The 27976-nt window shown below is 39.6% G+C and overlaps 1 protein-coding gene across 3 annotated transcripts in view; it reads left to right on the top strand.

Moving 5' to 3' along the window:
• The window catches only part of PTPRT (protein tyrosine phosphatase receptor type T), a 461775-nt gene that overhangs the window by 127752 nt on the left and 306047 nt on the right, over positions 1-27976 (top strand). The gene's annotated exons all lie outside the window — the stretch shown is intronic.

The following is a 27976-nucleotide window of genomic DNA, read 5'->3' on the forward strand; positions in this document are numbered from 1 at the left end:
TGAATCGAGGCAGTGCAAGAAAGACAATTCCGACAGAGAGTGCTACAGATCTAATTTGCTAACGTATATCGAGAATATCCAATAATAGTCTAGTCATGTATATTGAGAACATTCAATAATAGTGTAGTCTTCCACGTGATACCTGGAATTGTCTGAAGAGCTCACAGTAATGGTAACTTCCAATAGTTTTTTTTCTCATTGGAAATTGACGTTATGGTGTGTATGGGTGTATATGGGAATAAGTTCTCTAGCCTTAATGCAAGTGGTGTGCAATGCTTTGTTTACATTGAAAATGAACTTGTTTGAAGAAAGCGCAGTAAAATTTCCTAAAAATCATAGTTTGTCTGTATTCCTTGCCACCTAAAATAGCAGTGCAAGCCCCTTTAGAGCAGTGGACACAACCATACACAGACCTGACCAGCCAGTTAAGACACTGATTTGAGTCCTAACAAAGAAGTATTTGTTCTGGTTAGCGCACTCTGAGAAACATGAGCTACGTGGCAGAACCAGAATCTAATGTCATTCCAGAGGTATTCTTATGCCTGTAATTATTGGGGTAAGAGAACTGTAATTGCTGGCTGCTTGTTAAGGATACCGTGTCGAGCTGATACTGCAATAGCTCCCTGCCATAGCCCTTGACAGACAGCCCAGTCTTCATCCCTGTATGCTCATTGTCAATGGAAAACAAGTGAAGAAGATACTAGCCTAGCTGTGGTTTCTGTATCGCCAAAGGTTGGTTAAGTTGTTTGTTGTTTGTTTTTTTTTTTAATTACAGATGAGATTGGAAATTGTTAGGAACAGGATGTTTCAAAGTGTGTAGCACCTAGGACCACTTGATTTGGCTATGGCATCCCCAGAGAAGTTAATTGTGAAGGTTGCAGTTTTCTGGTCTTGTCTGTAAGAATGTATTTCATCATTCTAGATGTTTCTGGTTTTCTTAATGATGGCAATTCTATCTCTCTGGCTTCTCCGCTTCCGCCCTGTTGCGTCCGGTTCTCAGTCCCTGGTACAGACCTAGCTAGAGAGACGTGACAGATCTTTGAATTAACTGATCCTAGACTGATCTGAAGGAATAGGAACATAAACAGTTTTGATGCAATTCAGAAAGCAAGGAATAAGTGGGAAGGCTTACATGGCTTGGACTGGATGAGTTCAATACTTTGTCAACCCTAAACATCAAGGTAAACCTATCTTCCTGGCTTCTATATGAAGGTGTATTGTCACCTGAAATATGCTGGAACCATAGAGGAATCGGTAGACAAAAACCAGCCTGGAATGACGTGATTAAAAAAAAAAACCACACAACAACAACAACAAAAAACCAATCCCCAAACACTATAATGTAATTTTTAACAAGGCTTTCAGAATTGTATCTTCTAAAACTAAATAGAGGTGTGTATGTGTTTTCCCCCTTAGTACATCATTCCATGATATCTAGTAGCACTAATTATATAAAGATGCTAGAGCAGCTGCAAATTCGATAAAATTCGACATCAGAAACACAGAAAGCTTTATTGCAGAAAGATGCAAAGGTAAAGTAGCCATCAACTTGGAATGTACTGATAAAGAAACACTATCTAAAGAGATTTTAAAGAGCGTAAGGGGAAATGACTCAGTTCCTCATGTTACTAAGTGATGTCTTAGGACTATTTGAACAGAACAATAGGCGAAATCAGTAGGTAGAAAAAGATCAGACCACAGGAAACGTGTACAGGAGGCTCTAGTAATAAAACATATTTTCAAGAGCTGTTCAAATCGTGCTAACAGTGAAGTAGATTACAGTGGTCAATTAGACTGCCCTAAGCTGGCAGAGACGTTAGAGCTGTTGTTGAGAGTCTGTATTGCTGGATGGAATCGTAATGTGTGTTTTTTGTATTGGTTACTCATTGAAAATCTGTTTTGTGAGAATAAAAGATGTTTACTTAAAATTCATCTAGTGGCAAAGCCAGGCGAACAAGCTGATGAACAGCACGTTCCACTCCTGCAGGCAGGGACATCTTTAAAACCAGAGTACTAGAACGTTTGGTGATTGACTTGCCATTCCATTTAATTTTTCTGCAGCAGCTGAAAGCAGCAGGGTGTAAATCCACTGGGCTGCAGGGTGAAAGAGGTGGTTACAAAGAGGTCTTCATGGAAGAAACATCTTCTGGTGGCCACCCGTAGCCAGGAACGTCTGTAGCACAAAGAGTGGAGACAGGAGTGCCAGAATGCATAGGTTTCTGAGAATGCAAGCATAAATGCAAATTTCCTTTGTCCAGGATGATATTTTAGACACTATCTTATTATTGTAGCTGGAAATAGATTAAAATACGATATTGTGGAAATGATAAAAGCAGAAGTGAGGAGGCATTAGGTTGGTTTGATGATACTAAGTCAGTCTGCAGCGTAGCCTGCTGGGAGGCGTTGGCAGAAGGGATGGCCTTCCCCCACCCTGGGCACCCAGCCCGCGTTAACGTTGCCGTCAGAGAGATTTTCTTCTATAAAACGTATCAGCTTTCCTAAGTACCAGCAGGTCCCTTTGAATACAACCAAGCCACGGAATTCTATCCTGCTGAATACTAATGATAATATCTAGCACTTTTTGCAGTACTTTTCATCGTTAGATCTCAGAGGGCTCTTCAAAGGAGGTCAGTACCGTGAATGAGAGCCTGAGTCTATAGTGCTGTGTAATTCTCTGCTGACACACTGCTGTAAAGGTCTCTGCCCAGGGACGACTTTCTATTCTTTATTTTTTGAATTAAAATGTCAAAAAAAAAAAAAGAGGCAATTAAACTGCTTCATTAGAAATGTAGAGGTTTGTAGGCAATTTGTTTTACTCCACTGCTAGCAAATAAACTGTTTTCCATAAAGTCTATGATTAATTCCTTAGGGCTGGAAACAGTGTTAATTGGGGGATTAAGAACCAGATGTTTGTTGTTCTGAATAAATGTTTCAAAAACGTGAAAGAAATGAATTATAGGTATCCAATCCCCAGACTTTGGTGGGACTCTTGTTCCGTCTCCTTGAATAATGGCAGGAGTGATTATAACAAGATATTCTTTAACAGATGGGTGTTTACTTAAGCCTGAATACCCTCAGTGACGAGTATTCTACAGCCTTTGGGCTGCTTGTTCCACTCTTTGAGTTACAAGGGTTCTCAGTCCTTCATTTTCCTGTTTATGGCTTCACCTCATTAGTTTTTGTCCTGTCTTTGTCTAGTGTGGTGGTTTTAACCCAGCTGGTGACCAAACAGCACGCAGCTAGCCGCTTGCTCACCCTCCTCTGCCGCTGGGGCATGGGGAAGAATTGAAGGGGTAAAGGGAGAGAGGCTTGTGGGTTGACATAAGCACAGTTTAGTAATCGAAATAAAATAAAATTAAAAGTAATGATGACAATAATAATAATAGGATATACAAACAAGCGATGCACAGTGCAGTCGCTCGCCACTGACCAACATCTGGCCTGACCTGGCTAATGATCCCAGAGGGCAGAAATCCCTAAATCGCAATCCTGGAAAAGAATGGGCTTCATGACCAACCCTCAGCTATACACTGAGCATGACATTGTATGATATGGAATATTCCATTGGCCAATTCGAGCCTAAGCCCACATCCTAAGCCAGGGATCGTGAGTCCTTTGCTCTGGCTATGCTCCCTCCCAGCTACTGGTGCACCTGTACACTGGCAAAGCATGGGAAGGTGAAAAGTCCTCGATTTCTTAGCAACAGCTAAAACCACCCGTATATTATCAACAATCTTATCATATCAAATTTGATATGAAATCCAAAACATAGTACTATTCTAGCTGCTAAGAAGAAAATTAACTCTATTCCAGCTGAAACCAGGACAGTATCCACCCCTTATTCCATACCATCCACGTCATGCTCAGGTTTCACTGCTTTCCCTGTCTTTTGAGATATGCATGCAGATATCATCCCCTTACTCTATGGGCCATCCCTCTAAAATGTCTATTGAGTTCATTTAGTCCACAACTTCAGGCTCCAGCTGTCACGAGAGCCTTTCAAGGCAGGAGGGATGATGCGGAATTCGCTCAGGCCATACAGTAGGTGATACTGGACGCAGCAGGAGGATGGTGTGTAGTCTCTGTTGCGTGCTGCATCCGGAGCTTGTAGCGGGACAACTAGGGAGAGTAATCAGTTGTTGCTCTCTTTTATAGCCTCTTTTATATAGTTACATGCAGTTAAGTCTTTGTTTTGCAGGACTAAACATGACCCAGTCCTCTTAACCTTTCTTAATTCAGTGTCTCGTTTCCTTCCTGCTACACTATGCCCTCAATCAGTGCTTGCTGATCTTTTTCTTTATTATTCTATACCTATTACTTGAGTAAAGCTGTGTTACCAAGCAGGGCTTCAACACTCTGCACGACAGCGCTGGCGGGATACAAGACTTTAATTCTGTTCTGGAATTTCAAAGTACAGCAAGTAGATTTCTCTTGTTCCTCTTTATTTTCATCTTGCAGTTTTTGTTCCCCTTTTGTTCTAAATAGTCTTTATATGCTGGTGTGAGATGGACGCAGTCCTTTAGTTTGTGTTGGATCACAGGAATTATTTCATTGGTGTTAAAGTAAGTATGCCTGAGCTTTTCTGTGGTTTTGAGACAGAACTTGGTTAGTACAACAAGGAAACGTGTTGTGTTTGAACTGGCCAGGCAAAAGTACTGGCCTCATTTGTCCTGTTACAACATTGCAGTATTGCCAGGGATCCTGGACCTGCCTGCTCTTGCAGCAATTGCAAGAATAATATTAATAATAAAAGTATTTAACATTCACATGTTCGAAGTATTTTACCATCATTTGCTAATTAACTCCAATGGAGACTTAACCAGGGCTGACTAGACTGAAGTGATTACTTTAATTGTATTAAATACAATTCTACTCTGAATACAAAGGTATCATGCCATGTGCTTTTCTACAGCAACATTCATTGGTGCTAGATTTACTGTTAAGCTCAAGGTTGCTTTTGTGAAGTTCCGCAGTTCCAAGTTAGCAGATCAGCAGTCAGCACACAGAGGCTGAAGATCTGACCCCATCTGCCTGACTGCTCACTTCTCTTCGTGTGTGTAAATGGGCACTTAGTGTAGGTGCAACTTTATTTTGTGTATGTAGATGTAGATGTGTATCTATATGCATGCTTCATATCACTGCTGTTTCTTGCTGAATTGCTTTCTAAGTAGACATTCTATTTATCTAGGAAACAGAAGCTTAGATATTACAAATTTAGGGATGAGCAAAATATTTGGAACAAATTATAGTGTTTATAGGCATATATAGAATTAGTGTTGCAACACTTGTATGTTACTTAACAAGTGCAAATTTGCTTGCTTATTCCACAGAGTCCACAAATTTTCTGCAAAGAGCAACAGGACCTGTTACAGACCAAAGCTGTTTTTGTGGTAGAAAGATGCATTTTTACCTTTCTAAGAGCCAAACTTGCTTGCGATGTCTAACTCATGGTTTGGAAGATGCAAAATAGTTGTGGAAAATGCTGCCGATACATAGTTTTATGGATTTTGCGTGTATGTTTCTGTAAAGCTTATCAAGTAGCAGACAACTAGTTTTTTTGGGTTTGGCTGAGATGAAGTTGCAGCACTGACGAGTCTGGTTCCCCCTTGAGAGATGTAATCAGTATTTGCTCTATAATCTTCCCTGGTGAACTTGGAGAAGTCTTCTGTGCTGAATCCTCTCAGTGGTGGATGTTTTGAGATAATAGCTGGCAAGGCTAAGGCACAAATGGGTTCTGAGTGCTTTATGAGTCTGCACTGCATGGCTCAATGAAGTCAACACAGCTTGAGAGCTGTTCAGTGTGGGTAGCTCCTCACTTCCCTTGAATGTGTTGTACCACCTCATTCAGAATTTGTAGCAGAATTTCTTTCTTTTCTCTTGTAGCAGACATAAGAGATGGGAACTCTTTCTACATTTAAGTGGGTGTGTTCTTTTGTTCCAGTAGCTGGAGGGCTCTCTGAGCTTCTCACTGTAAGAACAGAAGGGTTATCATCATTAGTGTTGCTTCGTGAACTACTCATTTAGCGGGTGAACATCATAGACATGATGTATATGTGAATGCCAGATGGCTGAGTTCTACTTGGACTCCACTGAACTGAGTGAAGTTTTATGTTAGTCTAATAGACCAAATGCTTTCCTGTGTCACCTTCCTCTTTTTGTTGAGTGGCACCATGGAGTTGCAGCGTGAATGAATAATTACCAAACAACTTTCCTTGAGAAAGGTGATAACTGTCTGCCTATGCCCGCATTGAAGATGGGCAGGATCCTTTAATTTCGTTCAGGAGATTACTGATGGTGAAGTTAGTGTTAACCTCTACAAAGAACAGGGAACCTCTATGCATAGGTCAGACATTTGTCTTTTTTTCTTCAGGCTGGAATGAATGCCAACAGCAGTTAGACTCAACATTTGTAAATTTGAAAGGCAATGCAATAAACTTAACATTTTCCTGTGTCTGAGTGTATTAATTCTTGCTTACAAGAAAATACACAAACAAACTTGTTAAAGGAATAAATTAAAATTCAGCTACGTATATGATGAATCATGATCCAATTTTGTCTGAGGAGAAAGAAATTTGACTCAGCTGCCTGTATATCTTTTTTTCCCAAAAATACTTTTTACAGGGGAAATTACTAAGAATGAATTAAATGTTTCTCCCCACTTTTTCACTTCCATACAAGTAAATACATTAGTCTGGGGATAGGTAATGAACTCAAAGTAATTTTCCAGCTTTTTAAGGTCTAAGCAGAAAGGGATCTCTGGAAGATTTCCCCAGTGCATTTTTATTTTGCTGTTTACTATGCAGCTTCAGGACTGTGTTTTGGGGTTCCTTTTGATGGTTGTAATTATAAATAGTTCTTCCCCGTTTCCAGAATTTCATCCCTGTTTTACACAAACCTGAGTTTTGGAGGTTGATTGGTTAGTTTCCTGGATTTATTTCAGTTGAGTGTGCATGAGAATGTATGGACTATAGGGGAAGCGTACTATTTTGGCCGATTTATGAATATAGCTTTGGCAGGAAGGTAACCTTGCAAGCAGCTAGAGGGGACTTTCTGCACTATGGCCATTAACTGCTATATCTTACTCTGTCAAGTAAGACATTACTACAACTGACTCTGTAATGGCAGCTCAAAGCCCAGCGTTAGGATTTAGCTGTCCCTTGGAGGAATGTATTGTCACCCATGGTTTTTGATTATCGGGTCTGGGTCGTCAGTGACTAAACCATTAATATACAATTTTGCTTCTTCAGGCAGGGAAAGCCAGCAATGAATACCACGAGCAATTGTTTCTTCTGCACAGAACTGATTTCAGAAGGTTGACGACTTAAGGCAATTAGTTGTAAGATCTTGCCAAGTATTTGGGTTTTGTGTTGTATTCCGGTGTTATAGAATCATAGAATCGTTAGGGCTGGAAGGGACCTTCAAAAGTCATCTAGTCCAACCCCCCTGCAAGGAACAGGGATATCTCCAACTAGATCAGGTTGCTCAGGGCCTCGTCCATCGTGGCCTTGAACATCTCCAGGGATGGAGCATCCACCACCTCTCTGGGCAACCTGTTCCAGTGTTCTACAACTCTCATGGTAAAAAATTTTTTCCTACTATCCAATCTGAATCTACCTCCCTCTATTTTAAAACCATTACCCCTTGTCCTATCACAACAGGCCCTCCTGAACAGCCTCTCCCCATCTTTCTTGTAGGCCCCCTTGAGGTACTGGAAGACTGCTATAAGGTCACCCCAGAGTCTCCTCTTCTCCAGGCTGAACAGCCCCAACTCTTTCAGCCTGTCCTCATAGGAAAGGTGCTCCAGCCCTCTTATCATCTTCGTGGCCCTCCTCTGGACCCTCTCCAACTGGTCCATGTCCTTCTTATGTTGGGGGCTCCAGAACTGGACGCAGTACTCCAGGTGAGGTCTCACGAGGGCAGAGTAGAGGGGGAGAATCACCTCTTAGTGTTCTAACACTAAGTGGAACTTTTCATTTGCCATTAGGTGTACTAGTTTGGGATGGAACAGAAATAGTGAGGGACCATTTGACTTAAGTACATGTGAAATTGCAGACCTGTAAATTTGGCTTTTAAGTAGTGAGCTATCTCTTCCGTGATGTAAGAGGAGTTGATTTAATTAAGGACATTTACTTCTCTAGAGGCCTTCTGCCGAAGGGAAATGACATCTCAGTTTTTAATGCTTTGTCATTCATACTGTCAATGTGAGACACTGTCTCCTTATGTGCCACCAAGAGAGGTTAGCAGGAGCGTACTTCCACTTAGGTGTAGATGGTACTTTGGTACTGACACGAAGCTTGGCAAGGATGCGTAGCTGACTCTGAACCTGCGTGGTATAAAGAAATGTTATCAAAGCAATCCTAAAGAAGGACTTCTAGGAAAGCCTTTAATGACCCTGAAGGGATAGCTGTCTGTGGGGAATACATGTAGTTGCTGCACCTTGATGTGTTAAATGGTACATTTGAACTGTTGTCAGTCTATTTCTGGTCCTCTTCTGTGAAAGCTGTCAGAAACAGAGCTGTTTGTGAATGTCAGGACCTTCCCATTATCACCATTAGTGAGACCATGACACTTTCAAAGTACTGCTGTAACATCATTCAGCATCACACTAGGAGGAAGGACAAGAGAGCCATTGTTGTACGTGTTTTTCCTCCGTGGTTTCAGTACTGAAGCATATTAATTTTCCTCAGCACCTGTTGGCTCTAGCAGGAACTGCTGCCTTGCAGCATCGTAGCACACAGTCTGTGTTTTCCGTAGTCTAGTATTTTAAGCTCTATTAGGACATGCTGTCCAGATGCCAAGTGTGTTAAAACTGTTTTTTGTTTGAGAGCCAAGTTAGGGGATTGTATAGCCACACCAGTGGAAAAACGATTCTTAATAAAAACTTTGAAAGCTGCCAGAGTTGAAGGATAGAAAGAGAAGTTTCTTCCAAGTAGATGAAATCTGGTTTAAATTCTGTTTGAATAAATATGATTGTGTTGAAATAAGGCTAGAATACAAAACAAGCTTTGACTAAGATCTTTTGTTTTAAATATTTATTTCTGTGGAAATTCTTTTTATAGCAAGGGACAGATTGATAATTTAATGCCCCTTCACTCATATTAGAAAAATCAGAGCAAGAGGAGAAGCATGCTTAAGGCAGAACAGGATAAACAAGATGCATGGGTAGAATGAGGGATGGGGAAGGTCTTTCTGATGAAGATGGGACATTAAAATGATAAATGGGAAGCTAGTGGATATTACGGAACAGAAGAAAAGCAGCTGCTAAAGTGGGATCAAATGTTTCAGAAGGAATAGGTGGATTCTAGTGATAGTGAAGGAATTAACAGGATTAGGGAATATTACAGGTCTAGTGAGAGCTTAAGGCATCTGTCACAGAACCTCCTCTCCATTGGGTATTTCTTCTGTATCCTGGAAGGTTGGTTAGCAAGCTAGAGATGGAAAAATCTAACAGGAAAAAAGTTCCAAGAGAAGAAGGAGCTGAGAAATCTGCATGGGGCAGATGGCCAAAGTCAAGACAGACTAGACTTGAAAAAAGGAAGGAGAAAGTTGTGAATGAACAGTTAAATGCTGATAGATAAGAATTTACAAAAGGAAATACTGAGGAAATCGTAGGCAAAATTGCTGTACAGAATTGATCCAGGAAAGCTACTGAGACATTAAGGAGACATTCAAAGTAGAGGTAGGGCAGAACACAGGAAAGATAAAAAGTGTAGTTAAAGTTGTTGCTCAGTCCCTCACGTGCTTTAATAGCAGAGCCTTGCTAAGTCTGTCTGTATGAATTTGCAGCTGCTTAACATAGTGGAATTCTCCCAAAGTCTCTTAAATTCAGTGGAAACTGGGTATAATCTCTTACAGAGACTGTATACAGCAGTGGATTGTCTGGCTAATGCACTACTATTTTTCCTATTTGTCTTTTTTTTCCCAGTGAACTCGTGTCTTTCTCCTTTCTTTCTTTTTTTTTTTTTTACTTTTATCACAAAACCATCACACTACTTAACAGACTGTCATCATCTGAGTACAAAGCTATTATATAGTATCTAAGATTCCAGTGTTGTGAATTATTTGACTAATGCTGTTTCTTTAGCATAGACCTGATTCAGTGTATAGTGAAATAACTGGAATTCTTTCTACCAGTTTCAAAATGGGCAGGATAAGGATTCATGATGAGCAGTGTACCTGGTTGAGATTTTCAAATACATCACTGTTTAGTTAGAAGGATACAGGCTGTTTGGATGGAATGGTATTACCACCTCTGTTCACTGGTTCCACTGAGAACAGTTGCTGTTGGGAATTTGTGCAGAAAAGAGTTCATTTTTTATGCTTAGGAAATATTAGCATTTGTTATTGCCAGTATTAGATATTTAGTGCGTGTAATTTGGCACGTGAAAAATACTGGCTTTAAATAAGTCTATTTTCTGGAAGTCATTTATACATGTACAAAAGGAAGTTGATAGCAACAACATTGAAATATTCTCACAGGGAAAAATAATGTATGCATCTCCTGCATCGGTGATCCAACCTCCTCCGTATCATTCACCTCTTTTAGAAGGGAGTGGAAACTGTTGTGTTGTGTTCCTTTGAGATGAAAGTTGTAACATTACAAATTATCACTTGTTTTCAGTATTGACTAGAAAAATAAATGCAATTATGCTTATGAATGTTGAAAATTAAGCAAAATAAAGCAATTGTATGTGTTTGAGGATCTTTTCAAATCAAAAGCTGTATTCACTGAATTCTCATCGGCTCTTTTTCTCACTGCCATGTTTCATGATGTGAACTCTCAATTGAATGAGCAGCTGCAGTAAAAATGGCAGCTGCCAAGTCACAGGGAATTCACAGGAAATTGAGGCATTTCAGGCTGTAACACAAGCCCTTTTGGGCCCTCATTTACCTTGAGAAATGCTTGGCTTTTTATTAGTACAATGCCTGTAAATACGGAGAGGTGCCGAGCCCTTATTTGCAGTACTCGCACTTGGTGCGTCGGGGTGAGCCTCGTACGAACAGAACGAAGATGCTTCGCTGTCACTGTACAGAGAGTTTGTAATTCTAATTGTGAAAACAGTTTGTTCTTCTCGTCCTCTACTTCGGATTTACTTACAGTGCAAGCATGAGGGTAATATGAAGGAAATGTTGATGCAGATCAGAAGGATTCTAAGGAAAACGGAATAGGAAACCTTCAACGCAGCTCGGGTGTCTGAGAGCCTCCTTGGTTCGTCTACTACTTCTAAAACAAGACTATACTTAACACTGAAGATCCAACCACATCCCTTTGATCTTTGAAAATTTCATCTATTGCCTTGTAAAGATGTTGGCTGATTCAGGCCCTAATCTCAACGGGCATTTTATCCCATCTTCCTGCTCTGCCTCTGGCACGCACAGCAGCATAAGCTGTGTGTGGAAGCATGATGAGGCAGTGAGTGGCTTGCCCTCTTCAAAACCATGGAAGAGCAGAGCTATTTCTCTGATTAATATTAAGATGCTTTAGAACAAATGTTTTATGGGCTGAAAGTTTATGCAGTGCTTCCAGTTTCTTAATTTACTTCTATATCACACATCTTTAACATCCAAGTCAGTCTGCCCCATAAACTCGGGTTTAGATACTCACTGTTCAAATACTATGTGAAAATGTAAACCCTTCAAAAGTTCTGTTTCACTCCATCCCTCTTTTGTTTTCCATGTGTATGAGACTTTTTGTATTTCTTTTTTCCCCATAATACTATCTTCATATTATTATCTGCCCCAGTTATGACAGTGAAGCTCAAGCTGTGAAGAATCTTGGCAATAAAGCCCAAATCACTGTCTTGCTTACCTCCAGCCTGAGATGTAATCGAGATATTAAAAAAACCAAACAAACCCACAACCCAGAAAAAACTCCAACAAGAACAAAAAGCCCCCAAACCAACAAAAATCCCCCTGAAACTATAAGCTCAGTTAACTTCTTGCTAAATTTGTTGCAGTCTAGGGCGACTGGGTGAGGATGTACCATGGATATCACTGTGCATTCTCATGGCCAGTTTTACTACTCCATCTGTCCATAGCAGACAAATGTCTTTCCCCCTTTCAGTTTTATAGGTTTAAGTGGTTTAGCAGCATAGTTATGGGAATATTCAAAGGAGGAATCATAACCAGAAAAAAGTGTTTTAGCTTAGTTCTCATTAGCTGTTCATCTAGAACAGATTGCATAGGATGCTCTTCTGGAGTGTGTCTAATTGCTGCAGCATGGTAATTTAATGGGGACACATTTTTATAAGCTTGTTTAAGTGCGTCTGTGCCAACTGACCTCATAGCTTGGTGTGCAGTGATTCAGCTCTAGAAACTAGAGTTTAAATATAGGGTCTCATTTGTGTGGCCCCTTTTGAGCTTCACTCACTGTTACATATTTGATTTTTATATGGCATCTGGCATCCCTGATTTCTGAACCAAAACTCTTTGTCCTCCATCCCATTTGCCATCCATAACTGTCTGTTGTTCTATAGTCCAGCTTTCAAGTCTAAACCATCCTGTTCCCTACGTTTTTTAACTTTTTTCCTTATATTCTGAGCTTTCTACTCATATAACATCCATGTTCCTTATCTTTCTTTGCCTAGGAATTAAGTTCTCCTTTTTTCCTTTGAAGTGTTTTTACACAGCAACAAACCAAGCAGCTTTCAAAACTCTCTGTCCTGCAGCTCTTACTACACCATTTCCCATGTGTCTTTCCTCAAGACCTTGTGTCTGTTTCCTTTTCTCCTTTATTCCCTTATTCTTTGGCCTCGTCCCTCAGGATTCTCTGTCACTCACAGCCTCAAGTCCAGTGAGACGCAGATCTGTAAAACTGTTCCCGTCAGGCTGCCAGGAAAACAGGACATGCACACTCCGTTGCAAATCCGCTGAATCGGTACAGAAAGCATTCCTCAGCCTTGTAGCCTTTAAGTGAGAAACAGGATTTCAAAAGCTAATTTGCTTGTTTTCGTAGCACGATCTTAATTCTACAAGGGAGAGAAGATGATCTAATCTAATTTAATTTTGCTCTTTGAGAAGAAGGGAGATCACTTGGCCAGCTGCTGCTCTGAGCAAACACGGAGCGTGCAGGCTACAAGATAAGCTTTGAACTTTATCAAGTCTCTTGGCAGTGTATGCTAATGTGTGCTGTTAGGAGATTTCTGAAACTTTTGCCTCTGATTGTATTAATTAGTGTGCAGCTCCAAATGAGCTGTAACTCCCTGTAAAGTAAGTCCCCGATGCTTTGGTGTTTGGGCAGGGTGGACTCCAAGGATGCGCATTTGGCCTGATTTGTGAAATCACAGTACTGCTATTTATTTTGATTTCTTCTTAAAACTTTTAAGTATCATTTCTTCTATTCAAGCTGTTAATTTGTTAGAAAAGGAAAAATCGAGTGCTCCAATCCTGTGTTTGAAGAGGAAACCTTTTTCTCCCCAAATATTTTAACTTCTAATAGTGGGTTAGTAAGGTAAGAAAACATCTCAGAGCTTCAGTGGTCATGCTAAATTTCCTTCTATATTGTAACAAACTTCCTCGAAAACCAAATCCACTATAATTTTTAGAGCCTTAAGGTCCTCGTACTAATTTTCCTCTGAGGTGGGTTTGTTGTATTTGTAAACCTGCAGTTTCCAAGTGGAGTAAGTTTGCCAGTATGTTAAGATACGGTTTCACATCTACCACTTCTACAACAGTCTACCACCTTACTCCTGCAGGCAGTGCCTCAGAGCCTCCAAACCTTCCATTAACTGGAGTTTGCCACTCTGCTTCCATCCCTACTGTCCATTCCCTGTGAGAGATCTGGCTTCCCATAAAATCTATAGAGATATGTTACAAGGTGCGCAGTGTTGGTAGACGTGTGTTTTAGCCATGTACAATAATTTAAAAGCCATACATATTTAGGAAAAAAATGGAGCTTTGTAATGATTACCGTCTTGCCAATGAGCTCATCAAGCTAAGCCAGCATCTGTGGAATGAGCAGTCTGCCGTGGAATGAGCAGTCTGCCCTGTCTCTTTGCATATCTTGCTCATCTTCCATGTGGTGGTGGTCCAGGCTACTTGACAGAGACATGACTGTCTTCAGAAAAATAAAACTAACCGGGGGTGAAGTTACAGGAATTCTGTCTTATATTCTTACATGTACCACAGAAGTCCATGACCATTCCAAGAGCAGAGTCAGTATTATAATGCTTGAGAGACTTCACTGCTGCTCTGTACTGCAGCGTGAATAAGACAGAGTGAGAATCAATGACCTGTGAGATAACACAGAGGGGGGTCATAATGTGCTGTACATTAAAGCTGTGTACCCAGGTTGGGAGGTTATGGCTGTATGAAGTTGAGACCTTTAGTCAGTCTCACTCCCTGCATTCCAGACTGTCTTCTGCCTTCACATCCATTTTTGCAAATTTGCGGTTTGTAAGGACAAAAAGCTGAACTTTTTCTTCATTATATAATCTTAAAGATATTAATTTCATATGTGTGGTTTAAATCAAACAACTGACTTTCTCATTGCCTCTCATGAGATCCTGGCAAGCACAAGTCCAGACTACAACTTCATATCTAGTCTGGCCCGTTGCTAAGCTTGATACACATGCCTGCAGGGTTCGGGTTGTATTTAGCCCCCTTACACATCTCTCTAAGCAAAGAGATCAAAACCATTTAGCTAAAATCTTGTTATTGGCTCAAAGACAAGTGTGGAGTGCTCAGAAATTCTCATTCCGATCTAGACACTGCTCTGTGAGAGCCTTTCCAATACAGGTAATACACTGAGAATTATTTTGGCTTTCTTATGCTGTCAGCGATCTCTTTAGATTTCCGTTTCACCTTAGCTGAGAGAGACTTAAGAAATAGATGAATCACCACCACCCTCCCTCTGAAATAAAGAGTTCATACTTCCCATATTAAAAACAACGCATTGCATCAAGCCCTTCATAAGGGCTCTGCTCAGTCTCCATCTTTTGTGGAAAAAAAAAAAAAAAAGCCATCAATATTTCTATTGGAAATTAATTCTTTGCTCAAATTGAAATCAGCTTAAGGATTCTCTTCTACTACTTTTAATTAAAGGAATGTGACCAGCACTAGGTTTTTTTAGGCACCTTGCAGCTCTATGCTTACCTGTGTGGGTTGTTGGTTTTTTTTTTTACTTCAGAGAGCAAACTTAATCCTCCCACCTGCTTTTCCTGAATGCTTTTCCTTTATTCTGAGAGTAAAGGCAACAAGTGTATTACCTCACTTGATTATAAACCTATTTAATGCTTTCTTAAATTAAGTTCTGACATCTGAGAAGCATGCATCAGAGTTGTAAACGTACAGTGTAATAGCCTATGCAGAACTCACTGGGCTATGGCAATTTTTTTTTTCTGCAAGCGTGACTACTATGCTGTGTGTTTTATGCATGTACTCCCATACATCTGCTTGAACTTGGAGGAACTGATAAAAACCTATCAACTTCAGAGCCTGTTCCATGCTTTATTTAATAGATGTTCTTAGGGCATTGAGTGCCTTTTCATTCAGCATACAAACACTTGCTCTGGAAATCTGTTGACTGTGTAGGTGTCTCCTTGTTTGAGTTGAGAGGTGTAGCTCTTCCCTTTTGTACCTCTGTCTACTGGGTGTGCTCGGACCACAGCTGAGCCTTCTCGGGCAGCTATGGCAGACGGGTAATTCTGCAGCAGAATGATTATAGGGCTGCAGAGTGTGTACCCGAATTGCAATTAAATGCTTTTTCTGCCATTACCTCACCCGCAATCTGAGCTCCAAACACCAATCTATGTTTGTTTTTTTTCTTAATGTTTATATCACCATAAATAATAACGTTTTTACAACCCAGTTGTTTTTAAAAATACATGCGTAATCCCTGTTGCCTTCATTTATTGTCTCTAATTGAAAGTTTACTACAAAAACTCTGTTACCCAGGAGAGTGTAACAGTTTCTATTGTTTGTTACTTTTAGCCCGTATTGTTAAGGCCGTACAACAGTACTGCGGTGGCCACTGCCAGTCCGATATCGCAGTGAAATCCAGAAATCCCTGTACACAAATAATAAGCTTTGCAGTCACTTTACACCAACACCGCTGCGGCTGTGCTGAGAGGGGGCAAAGTGTTCAGGTGCGTAGGTGGAAGACTGTAGGTTTGGTAGACGTCTTTAGTAATTTGTTCAGGCATGTAAAAGAGTTCAGCTGATTTTTGATTAGCGAAAAGTAGATAGTTTGGTGCAGAAGTGAAGGAAATGGTTCCAGCTTCAGTAAACACACAGTAGAATTTTTCGTAGTCTTTTCAGTGCAGCTTTACTTCAGAATACTTAACAGTTCAGAGCACTTAGCTCTAAAAACCCCATGACACACATTAAATATGTTTTTTTCAGGATGCTGGTATAACCGCAGCAGCAGTCAATCAACATTATAGGAGTGCAATCTTATTGAATTTCTACCAGGAATGTAAATGAGAAGCCATTCTGTTTTAAAAGCTTCAGCTAATATAATTAATTGCATTCATTTTCAGGGCGATTTCTTGCTTGTTTGGGGGACTGAGAAACAGGAGATAAAAAGAATAGAAATTTCATCAGTGATTACAAAAGAGATAGTGATTTACTAATTGCCTTTTGCTGTTTCCTGACAGTTTGTATATCTTACCAGCGAAACAACCTGCCTCAAGTCACTGAAAACATTTGTGTGTTGAGAGATTAGGATAAATAAACTACAAGTAATTGTTTAGTTGTAAATTTGCTGTTTTCTTTCATGGGAAAGAAGACTTATCTCCCATGTTTTGTAGCCAGTGCACCTGTTTACCCTGTTGACCGCTGTGCTTTAGATTAAAATATGTTCTGAAGACCTTAAGTGAGATTTCGGTAGAGCAGAACGAAGTTGGGAGCAATCCTCTCTTGCTGGGCGCAGTGGAACAGAGCCTTGTTGGCACCTGAGCTCTCATGGCTTCAGCTCTGGAAAACATTAAAAAGTAGTGATTTCCATCAGTTGAACAAAGGGACTATGGGCTTCTGCATATTCTCTGTATTTCCCCATATTGCTGCCTGTTCACAGGTGTGTGTAGGGTCAGACAGTGAAGAAGCAGATGTTTACCTTGAAATCAAGGATTATGGAATGATGAGCATTTAAAGGAAACACTCCTTTTACATGAATGTAAATGCAGCTGGATATGCCCGTCCTGGAACCCTTGATAGAGGACCAGAGCTGCTGGGAGTGCTCAAATGCATCTTTGTCTCTTAGCAGAAATACAGCTTCTGTGACCAACTTCTTAACAATATTTTCAGTTATCCACCCCTTATTCTGCAGTAGCAGCTTAAAAAGATTAAAAATTATCAATTAGAATTTAGAAAGATTTTTCCCATCTTTATGCTTTTATTTTTTGGTTTTAGGTGAAATAAAGAGATAAGCTTCGCCCTTAGTAAGGGAGTAAAAGGTTAGGATGACTCTCTTAGTTTCTCGAAATGAAGTTTTGAGAGACAGAAGTCTGTTTCCTGTTGAAGATCTCCTTGCTAATTTAGGCCAGTTAAAAGCAAACAAATGAGCAGTATACATTGTTCTTGTTGCAGCTGGTAACTGAGGTAAGAAATAAAATAACTTGCCTTTTGGAAATTGTCAGCATCCCTGACAAAAAATAAAATTGTTGGAGAGTTGGGGTCAGAACCTCTTTCTGCTGAACCTTAAGCATAAAATGTTTCCTCCTGATAATCCTGAGAGCAAAATCTAGAGAGGTGGAGCTTCTTTCATGGAAGTGAAGGCTCAGACAAGTGTCTGACTGTGGGTTCCTTCAGGCATTACTAAGTTTCACATACAAATAGAAAAGGTGTTGACTCTGTGACCCGAATGAATTGGCAGATTTGGATCCATGAGCCCGAGGATTCAGTGAGGCAGAGACCCTGCTGATGCCAGCACTAATCCAGTTCCAGGACGCTTAACAAACCACAACAGGAGCCTCTAAAAAATACTGGTAGATAAACAGAAAGTATCAGAAGCTGAATAAACAATAAAGGATTGGACAGTGTATGGAAAAAGATCACGAATGATGCTTGCTTGTTCACTGAGGCTTGAATAATTTCCCTGTAGCCAATTCTATTTGGGAATGAATAAGTAAATACTTTGTACTGCAAGGCTGGTTGCTTCTGTAGTAAAAACAAGTTGACAGTTGTTTTGGTTTTTTTTGTTTGTTTGTTTTTCCTGGAATACTTTTTTCTAAGTAAAATCAATGCAAAAGAGCAGACGACCCTGGAAGTAACAAGGTGTTAAATGACGTTGCCCTTGATAACTCTGTGACAGGTCTACCCCTCTTGCTGTTGTAAGAGTAAAATGATTCGACATTTCTGTGCTGATTTTGAAATTATCCTGCAGTGCTTTTCAAGCCGGCTCTGTTCTAAATTTGCTTCATTTTCCCTTGGTTCGTCTGCTGTTCTTCTTGAGGGAGAAGTGGGGCAGGAGGGAGTGAAATGGAAGTCATAGCCCTGCTTCTTGCGGAGGATCCTTCTCCCTTCTGTTAGAAGCTGGTGCATGACCCATGTCACCTTAAGTGGTGGCAGAAATCTGAAACTACTGAGGGCACTCATTAAACTCGGAATTCAGCGTTTACTCTTTTTAATCCCAGTAGTTTTTACTGGGTAAAGCCCCTGAGCCCAGTTGAGTTAACTGTTGTGACTGTCACCCAGCTGTTTGTCTTTCCTGCCCAAAAGAGATGTCTCCCCTGAAAATAACATGAGTCTCAGATGCAGGAGGCACAGCTTTCAAATGTTAAACCAGATGGCAATTATCCTGAATTAGTCTCATTTGCAATACTCCCAGTTTTTGGAGGTTGAGTGTGGGTTTTTTTTTTTAAAAAAAAAGCACTTGTGATTACTGTGGTTTAACATTTAAAGACTCGTTTGCTTTTTAACTGGTTGCTAAAGTCATATACTGTTTCTTGCATGTTGGAAAGGCAATGCCATCCACCTGGGGACAGCACAGTGGCACAGATGTCCAGGAGGGGCCTGGCTTGCTTCTCATCTTTTTATTTGTACTGTCCAGCACATAACAGGAGACTATATGGCCTGTGTTCCCATTCAGAAAATCTGCAGTGTTTCCCTTCAAATGCTAAATGTGCTATATACCATGTTTCTCTGGTTTTGGAGCTTTTTTTAGAACTGCATTTGGAGCTATAACCTAGAGTACAAGTCCGAAGGCAGGAGGCTCCCTGCAAGCTTATTTAACTTCAAGTTATGTAGACTAAAGATGGGTTGTGGAGTCTCTAGGCTCTGAAAACGTCCACCAGAAAGCTTTGATCTCTCTTCCTCCTTCAGACAGGAGATACTGTTCTTATAGTAAATTCGAAGATGCAGAACAATTAAGTGTTTTAAAACAGAACCGTTATTTGATGAATGAGAAGAGTAATGTGGATTTTTGAAATGTGAATATTGAATTCCGAAATATAAAAATCTGAGATACTCTTGTATAATTTCTCTGCAACAAAGGAATTCGGCTGGACTGGATCCGGAAAACATGGAAGAAAGTTGCTGTGTCCACAGAATTTTTATACCCTTTGTAGTTGTTCTGTGATCAGTTTGGGGTTTGGACTGCAAAGTGAAAAAGTAGTGATCAAGATTGTTTCATTCCAATGCCTTTAGGATGATTCTTCCAGTTTGTAAAACTCGGATATGACTATGTATGTTCTGATTTGTAAACTCACTTTACTTTTCATGTCCTGGCACAACCCCTGAGAAGGTGTTTGAAGAGCAGGGTGATATCAGGTAATCCTTGTTCTGAAAATGTCTGAGGAAGGGGGAGTTTTGTTCCATGGATCCGGGTTTGCTATTCAGATGACTCTTATGTTTGTTTTTTTTTGCTTGTTTGTGTTTTGTGGGGTTTTTTTTTTGTTTGTTTGTTTGTTTTTTAAACTTTCCTAAGGAAAGCTTTCCCTGTCTCCATTGATTGCTGGGGTAACTTACTGAGTTTCTTGTCCTATGCAAGGAAATAAACTGTGAAAATTTTGGGACCTGCATCTGGCAGGGGGACATTTAAAGTGAGCATTGCCTTTTATTATTCAAGGTGATGAGCAATTCTCAGCTTCCTTCCAGTGTCTTGCTAAAAGAAGGACTGTCAAGCAGTCAAACAGAAGGAAAAAAACCCTGTAGCTGGTGAAATAGAACTTGTTGGCATAGTTCATAGTCTTGTTCCTTTTGAGGACTAGCAAAACTCTCATTCACTGAAGTAACCTGGGCATCAAACCTGTTTTTTTGTAGCTACCATGCCAGAGAGATCTTATCTCTGACATACGTGTTATCTGTCAGAGAAATCAAATATATTTCTTCTTTATCTGCCAAAGTCCATTTGATTGTTATTTATATGCTTGCAAAAGGAATCTTGAATAAAAGAAACCTTAATTAAAAGAACTGTGTCTCTACCTTCCACCCTTAATTATTTCTTTTGATGATAGACTCAACATTTTCATTGACTTACGGTGAGGAAGAGGAGATGATAAACAGGAGAGAACAAAATATCTTTTCAGCTGAATGCAGAAGCCCATCTCATGTTTCAGAAATTATTAAAAGGCTGATGATAAACATTTGATAGTTTATAAACCTGCATTGCAGTGCTGAATATACCAAATATAATAAACAGTTTGTTTAATATTTTGGAGCAGTCCTGAGAATTTTTTCTTTATCAATTTAAAAACCTCATAATAGAAATTTATGGAGAACTTCTAGTAAATGCTCAGGGGACTTAGGTACTTAAATCCCGTTTTCACAGATGACTCAATGTTTTGAAATGGAATTCCTATTGGTATGCTTTCTTTGTATCTCAAGTACTTTGGAGAATGTTACATATACAGTGTTTATTTGTAGCTGCAGACTGTTCTAAGTACGTGCAATAAAATGCTGCATATTTCCAGTATAATTCCTAATCGTATTGTAAGAGGCTACTAACAGGTTTCCTATATCACGATTGATGAGTTTATAACAGGATCAAAATGTTCAAAGATGCAGACACAATTTTTAAACCAAGAGATTGGATGTTGTGGAAAGGTTGTACTCTTCTTCCGAACTCTGTCCTTATCCAGATGTGAAGTGAGATACTAAATAAGAGAAGAAATCATCTGTTGAATTTTTTCTTGAATCTAATTGGATTGAGTAGGCAACAGAAATAAGAAGTGGAGTAGTTCTTGGGTAAAAGTGGTGATAAAAGAATAATGACCATAATCTAGAGTAGCGGAAGGAATTGCATCATCCTCTGGAATGAAGGTTGATACTTGTATACATTACAGAAAGTAATTAGAAATATTTATGGAGGAGGAATCTATTGAAGATCTGAAATTGGTGTATGAACTGAGCTTAAGTATGTATTTTACCCCTTTGATACATAGTGAGTTATCAAAATGGTAACTCCTAGAATTGGCTTGTGAAACTTCTTATAGGGCTGTGACTGGGAAGTCTGTAGCAAGATGCTGAAAATACGAACTTAATGTTTTATATAAAGGTTATCTATAATCAAAGGAATAAAAAAGATTAGAACTTGTTCCAGCCCAGAGGTTAGGACGATGAATGATTGGGGAGTTCTAGATAAATGTAAGGCAATGAAGCCGTAAAAGCTGAAAACAAGGGGAATATAAGTAATCATACGGTTCAGGGGAAAAAAAAGGCAGTAATAGAAAAAAGAGTTATAAAGGATAAAGCTGATGCCTTTAACACATTGCTCAGCAGCATTAAAAGCACAGTAAAAAGCAAACAAAATCTGGAATGAATGAGCAGAGGAGTGAAAATTCTAGCTGTCTCTTCAGGGCTGCTGGAGTGTCTGCATTAAGTGGAGCTCATCCTGTTATAGAAAGACTTAGAAAAGAGGTGAGGATACAGCGAAGGTCAAACTGGAATGGTCTGTGGTCCTGAGGATCTAAAAACGTATTAAGGGAAGTTGGAAAAGTACAGGTTTAATAGCCTGTAGGAAATAGAGGTGTGAAAAGCGATTGACAGGGACCTCATTGAATTATAAAGATGTTCTGCTGGGAATAAAATGGGCAGATCCTACAGGAATATCTGAGCTGGTGATACATTTAAGAACAAGGCATTGTGAACTAGAATTGAGTGCTATGCACATTAATCATAATTCTTTGGAATAAAGAGAAATACATCAAATAGAGACTTTCAAGGAGATCAGTAGGGTAAGTGCCTTAAGTACTTGTAAAACACAGCTGAGCTGTAAACAGGGCGGAAGAAGGAAGTGGCTTTCCACCAGCCCTTTACTCCATAAAAATGTCTCAGACTTTCTTTGCAAAAGTGTTTGATACATCTAAATATACATCTTCTCACTTAGTTGGAATAGTGTTGGAGAGTGGAAATGTTCAGGTTCATGTGGCTACTGGGGTCGTTGTTGAAAATCTGGGCTAAAGAGTGGAAGAGGGGAGAAAGACTCTGAAGTTATACTGAAAAACGAGCATTGCTTTGGTGTTGCTGTTAAACTGGACCTTCCCCCAAAAGTCTCCCTGTGGTAGTTCTAGAGGTGTAACATTCTTTACGTTTTCTTAGGAGAAGCTTTTCTGAAGACACAGGCGTCCCAGTCAAAAAGGTGCTTTTATCAACACTAAGGGTGGTTTGAGCCTCGCACAGTATCTGCAGTACTAAGCACTGGGCTTCTCTAACACCAGTATGGAAGCTTTCTAAAAGAGCTGCAGAAGGGTTTATTATGCAGTAGAACAAAAGTTTCTAGAGTAACATATTACTTTTAATTTAAGATAAAGGAGATTAAAACTAAAACTTTATTACCTGAAGTTAATTTTGAGCTGTCCTACTCATCAGTCCCAGTTCTTCAGTGATTACGAGTTCACTGTGCTCTAATCTGTGATTTAGTTCTGTTATCTTACTCGGCCTTTTCCAAACACAGAACCGAATTGAGTTTGTTGCTTACGTTTCTTTAGTAAGGAAGGATGATATGCAACACTATAGACAGTAAGGTTGAAGGCAAAGTGCCCAAACCAAGTTCCCTTTTTGTATGATTTTACTTGCCAACACCAGGACAAGTACCCATGGTATCACATATATGGTACGTTGTGGTTTTTCTCTTCTCTGCCATCTTTTTAACTGATTACTTTAATTATACATTATGCATTCATTTAGGTTGCAGTCATAGTCAAAACAGTATGTTTGGTACATTCTCTATATCCTAAATGTTTGGCCAATCTGTGTTCTCACTGAACAACTGCATGGGAGTATTTGTGGATTTTTGGTGCTAGTTTGACTAAAAGACCTTCTGCTCATCAGCTTATCTAGTTGCTTATTGTTTATGGGTCAATTTTTTCAACACTTCACTTGTACAGATGATGTTTTCCAGGCTATGAAGACATCGTTTTGTCCTGAAGCAATGATATTTTGTCTTGGTAGATAAGGATTAACTTAAGTGTCTTGATAAATGATAAATAGAAAAAAGTCATAAATATTGATTCTTTTGTAAAAAACCACCTTTTTTTTCTATTACATGTTTCCAAACTAATTCTTACAAGGAAAAAGTAAACATTTAAGCATTATTTTTGTTCGTGAAACCATCAGTTTTCCCAGAACCTGTGCTTCAGATTCCCAGGTTGCTTGTGACATCTGTGCATGGTTTGTCTCAAGACTGCAATTACGACACTGTAAAATTGTCTGGTAATATTTGAGAGCAGAGAAAAAACAGTACTGTCTATGACCCTGTTCGTTCTTGGACACTAGTGGTGGCAATGTGCCTCCTTTTCCATCTGTTAGTCCTGACTCTCCCATGTATGCTTAAATATTTTACCAATTCCTTGAAATGACTTCAGTCATTCCATCATTCCTCACAGGTAACTCTTTGACAGGTTAAGTTGACCTTGCTTTGAGGAAAAACTGTGCAATACTAAATGTAAATGATTCTTTGTTTAGTTGTATCTCTTCAGAAGATTTTTCTACTCTAGCAAGAAATTTTAAATTTTCTTTATCAAGTGGTGTTTTTTTCTTTTCTTAACGATGACAAATGTGAGGGATGGCTACCGTGTCATTGCATAAAGTACTTCTGCAGCAGGTAGTTGTGCTGCCACACCTCAGCTCTGGCTTGAAGTTCTCTGCTCTTCACCAGTAGGGTAAGGATAGCACAACACGTACCTCTTCTGCTCACTGTGGTCCTGCCTGCAGCGAAAAGGAAAGTGCTTCCACCCCAGTTTTATTTTTGGGAAGTCTCCCAGTTTAGGAGTGCCTCTTAACTTTTTCATGTGTTTTTTTCTCTCCTCCCAAAGTATATCCTGTGTATTGTTGTGAGGAGTGATTTGCAGACTGGCCTCATGAAGAGCTGGTTACTGTGGTCTCTTTACCCTTCCAGTAAGTCCTGTTAGGGAACTGGTCATTCAGAAGCTCTGAGTCATCAGTCAAATACCGGCTTTGGTGGGCTTTTGGTGAAATCCAGGATGAAAGTGTGGATCTTCAGAATAATTTTTAGGGGGGAAATGGGTTGTTTACTGCCACAGGACGATCTTATCACAGACTTTGTGGTGTCTCTGCCTTTTGAGGTCTAACAGGATGGGGTCTCAACTCCCATTAAAAGGAAAGAACTGTACTTGGGAAACGTTGAAGGTTTTGCTTCCTTTTATGATCTTTGCAAATATCAAAGGCAGCATTGTATCATTGTGCTAAACTGAAGCTAAATGGAGCTTTGTGGCCTCTTCTGGTTGTATGGGGTTTTGTGGTGGGTTTTTTTTGTTTTGTTTTCTTTCTCATTCTTAAATTTACCTCTTAACCAACAAGCCAGATTGTCACATGGTGCTTTGAATGTATCTTTTATCTCTCGGCTTTCTTGGAGCCTGGCCAGCTTGCAGCACTTGAGGATTTAATTTTGCAGTTGTTTTCCCATGAAAAGAACAGTAATTTTTCCCATTCTGCAACCTTCCTTTCTCATTCACAGTGCTTTTCAAAGGTCATAATATCTTAGCACATTCTAAATGTCACAAAGGGTTTGAGTAACTTCTACTTCAACATATGGTATGTATCACCAGTGAGCTCTGCTACAGATCCTGAAAGCTGAAAGCAAACTGCATGAGGGAGTCTAGGCAGAATGTAAATAAGGTGAGGAAAAATTAAAAATGTGGAATTAGTGGAACAGTGAGATAAATCAATAAAGCCATTTTAAATATTTGAATAAAATAATTCGCTTGGAATTCTTGGGAGAAATTACCGGCTTGTGTCTAGTCCATGCCCCACATTGATTTAATTTTATATCTTCTGTGTGTTTGTAATGTATTTTTTAAAAAAGATTAAATTAGTAACTGTGCAAATTTGAGGTAATTTGAGTAATTGACAGGAATTGATACTTGCAATATAAAAGTAATTGTTTTTATTAATCAACAGCCAGAAGACAAGCCAAGTTAAACTTTATTGTGGTCAGAGAAGGTCTGTACACAACTAGTGAAAGAAGGAGCGTTTCCTTCCACGTCCCCAGAAAACCCTGCCTAAACACAAATTATTTATCGAGAGCACACAGGTCAGAGAGTTACTTGGCGCTTAATGGTATTTTGTGGAATTTATTTCTTTTTATTGTGGTTATTTCCAGTTGTTCAAGTACTCACTCCATTATGCGTGAGTGTACTATGACTATATGTAGGTATTTTCTGCAGAAGAGGGATGGAATGGACCAGGACTATATGAGGACTTAATGAATTTCCATGTGGATTGTTCTGTATTCCAGTCTGAGTGTTGACCCATTCTGTGGGAATGTCGACTCTCCCCTTCCTTGACTGAACTGGTGTAATTGGATCACCCAAATCTACAGTGACACCCTTAAGGGTGCAATTGTGCTTCCCCAGTCTGCCTCTCAGCAGGTACTGAATCCCTTTGCGTAGCTGGCAAGGAGACTGTTATGAACGCTTGCCCATACCTCAAAAAATGAAAAAATATCTCAAGTGCCCTGGAATGGCATTGAAACTACTCGTGGAGGTAAATGAGTAAATTATAAGAGGCCAATTCTTCTCTACTTGCAACTTAGTCTTTTTTTCGTTGCTTGCAACTTATTCTACGTATGTAGTTGAGAAACTAAGGCTTGTTCCTGTGCCACCTGGCCTCTGGCTTCAGGTGTTTGGTGGAAAAGCACCGCACTGTTGGGGGCTTTGGTGTCTCATTGTGTGCTTTCTGATGCAGCAGCTCATGGACAGAAGATAATGGTAGGGAGTTGTTGTACGGGATTCTTATGTTGCAGTCAAAATGCTTTAATTTAACTTGTGACTTTTTCTGACGCTCCGGTCTGAGCAACGTTCACTTGTTCGGTTTTGCACAAAAGGTAGAAATACCGCGTGTAGTTTGTCTTAATCACCTCAGTCTGACTTCAGCCCCTTGAAGCACACCTTCAGAGGCTGAATTTCTTTTGCAGCAGCAGGACTTTGGACTCTTTAGAGGGTCACAATTTATCACATGCAAGTACTATATGTCTTGCTTCAGTCAAACTGGTCTTTTGGGGATTTAATTGAACTATGTTGCTGTTGGGGAGAGTTTGCTGCTGTTTGGTCTCACTTTATTGAGTATCTAAAACATAGCTGTTAAAAAGCAAAAGTAAAAGTGAGTGAAAAAACAAAACTGCAGAAGAACAAAATGTTACAGGAGGCCGATAACCCTATACGTTTTACAGAAACAGAAGCTAAGATGCCAGAGGCATTGTTTGTGACTTTATAACTGAAGTTGAATTCTCTAAACCATGTAAAAATCTAAAAAATGACACAGTATAATGCAAGATTTAAAAATGTAGACAAGCACAGAGCTGTTTGTTTTGTCCGGAAGCACAGACCGGATCTGTAGTATTTTAGGAAGAAATCAGCTTGGATGAGTGACGAACGTACCTCTTATAGCCCAGTCTTTTTACTGTTCTTCAGCTGTGTTCTCTGTTGAGGCACAGGCTACACCACAGTCCTTAAGATTTAAACAGCTACTTAAAAGTGTCTTAGGATTTAAAAAAAAAATCATGAGAAAATTAACAAATGTTTTAAAACCACATCTGCAATATGTGCTGGCATTTGTTTTCTATTACAGAAAACTTTTGCTACGTTTCCAGGCTTGGTCCCTCTTTCGTGAGCTGACCAGAGAAACGTTTTTCTTATCGTTGTGAGATGGTGATGGTGGAGACACTTGCAGTGCAGACATGCTGGTGTGCAAAATCCCTAAGGAAAGCAAGGCACAACTACTGGTGATTGTCCCCGTTAGAGCTGCTGGAAACACAGATACCTATTCTGATGACTTGCAAGCATCTTTTGTGTAGGATCTCAGCTCAAGTCATGAGCTATTATTTATTGCTATTATAGGCAGTAACATTGCATGTTATTGCAATGATGTTGGGCAAGCTGCTTTTCTGTTCATCTTCCAGTAAGTGGCAAGAACATGTCTCCTTAGGGGCGAAAATTACAGAGGATGTTAGCAGTCAGGACACTCATGCACCTTCAAGTGATGGCAAGGGCTACCTACATTGGTGCAAAAGGATCTGAGCAGAATGAAAGGTTAAAAGAGGACTTGAGGTGAGTGGTGGGCTCAATAGTATGCTTGAGGCCAGCTAAAACGTGTCTTAAAATAATTTTGTCATCAAGCACTAAATTAAAGATTTGCTATCGGTATTTCAGACCCCCAAATCTGTTAAAATACTAATACTTATAAGGTGATTGATAATGTATCTTCCAAATGCAAAATATTTAAAAGAAAAATAAAGCATTGATTTTATTACAATTTTTTTAATTAAAGTTCTTCAAAGGCATTGCTCTTCAGGTAGCACGTTGGAAATACAGTTGCTGTGTCTTTCTCCCCTGTGCATCAGTGGTTTTATGTGGGTTTTTTTTTTCTGAGTTACTTCTATCACTAAGGCAAGATTTGCGTTTCTTTCTGCCACTAAAGGAAAAGATTGGTTCAGGAGTTGGAAAAACAAATGCAAATACTGCTCCAGCTCCCAAAGCTGCTACAGTTGGTTCAAAATCTGCTTGTGTGCTCACTCCTGTTAGACCCTGCCTGGGCTGGTGATTCTCTTGCTTTTCTAAGGATGTTTGTCTTACTCTCTTGA

The sequence above is a fragment of the Tauraco erythrolophus genome, chromosome 18, assembly GCF_009769465.1.
Source record: "Tauraco erythrolophus isolate bTauEry1 chromosome 18, bTauEry1.pri, whole genome shotgun sequence".
Taxonomy (NCBI): domain Eukaryota; kingdom Metazoa; phylum Chordata; class Aves; order Musophagiformes; family Musophagidae; genus Tauraco; species Tauraco erythrolophus.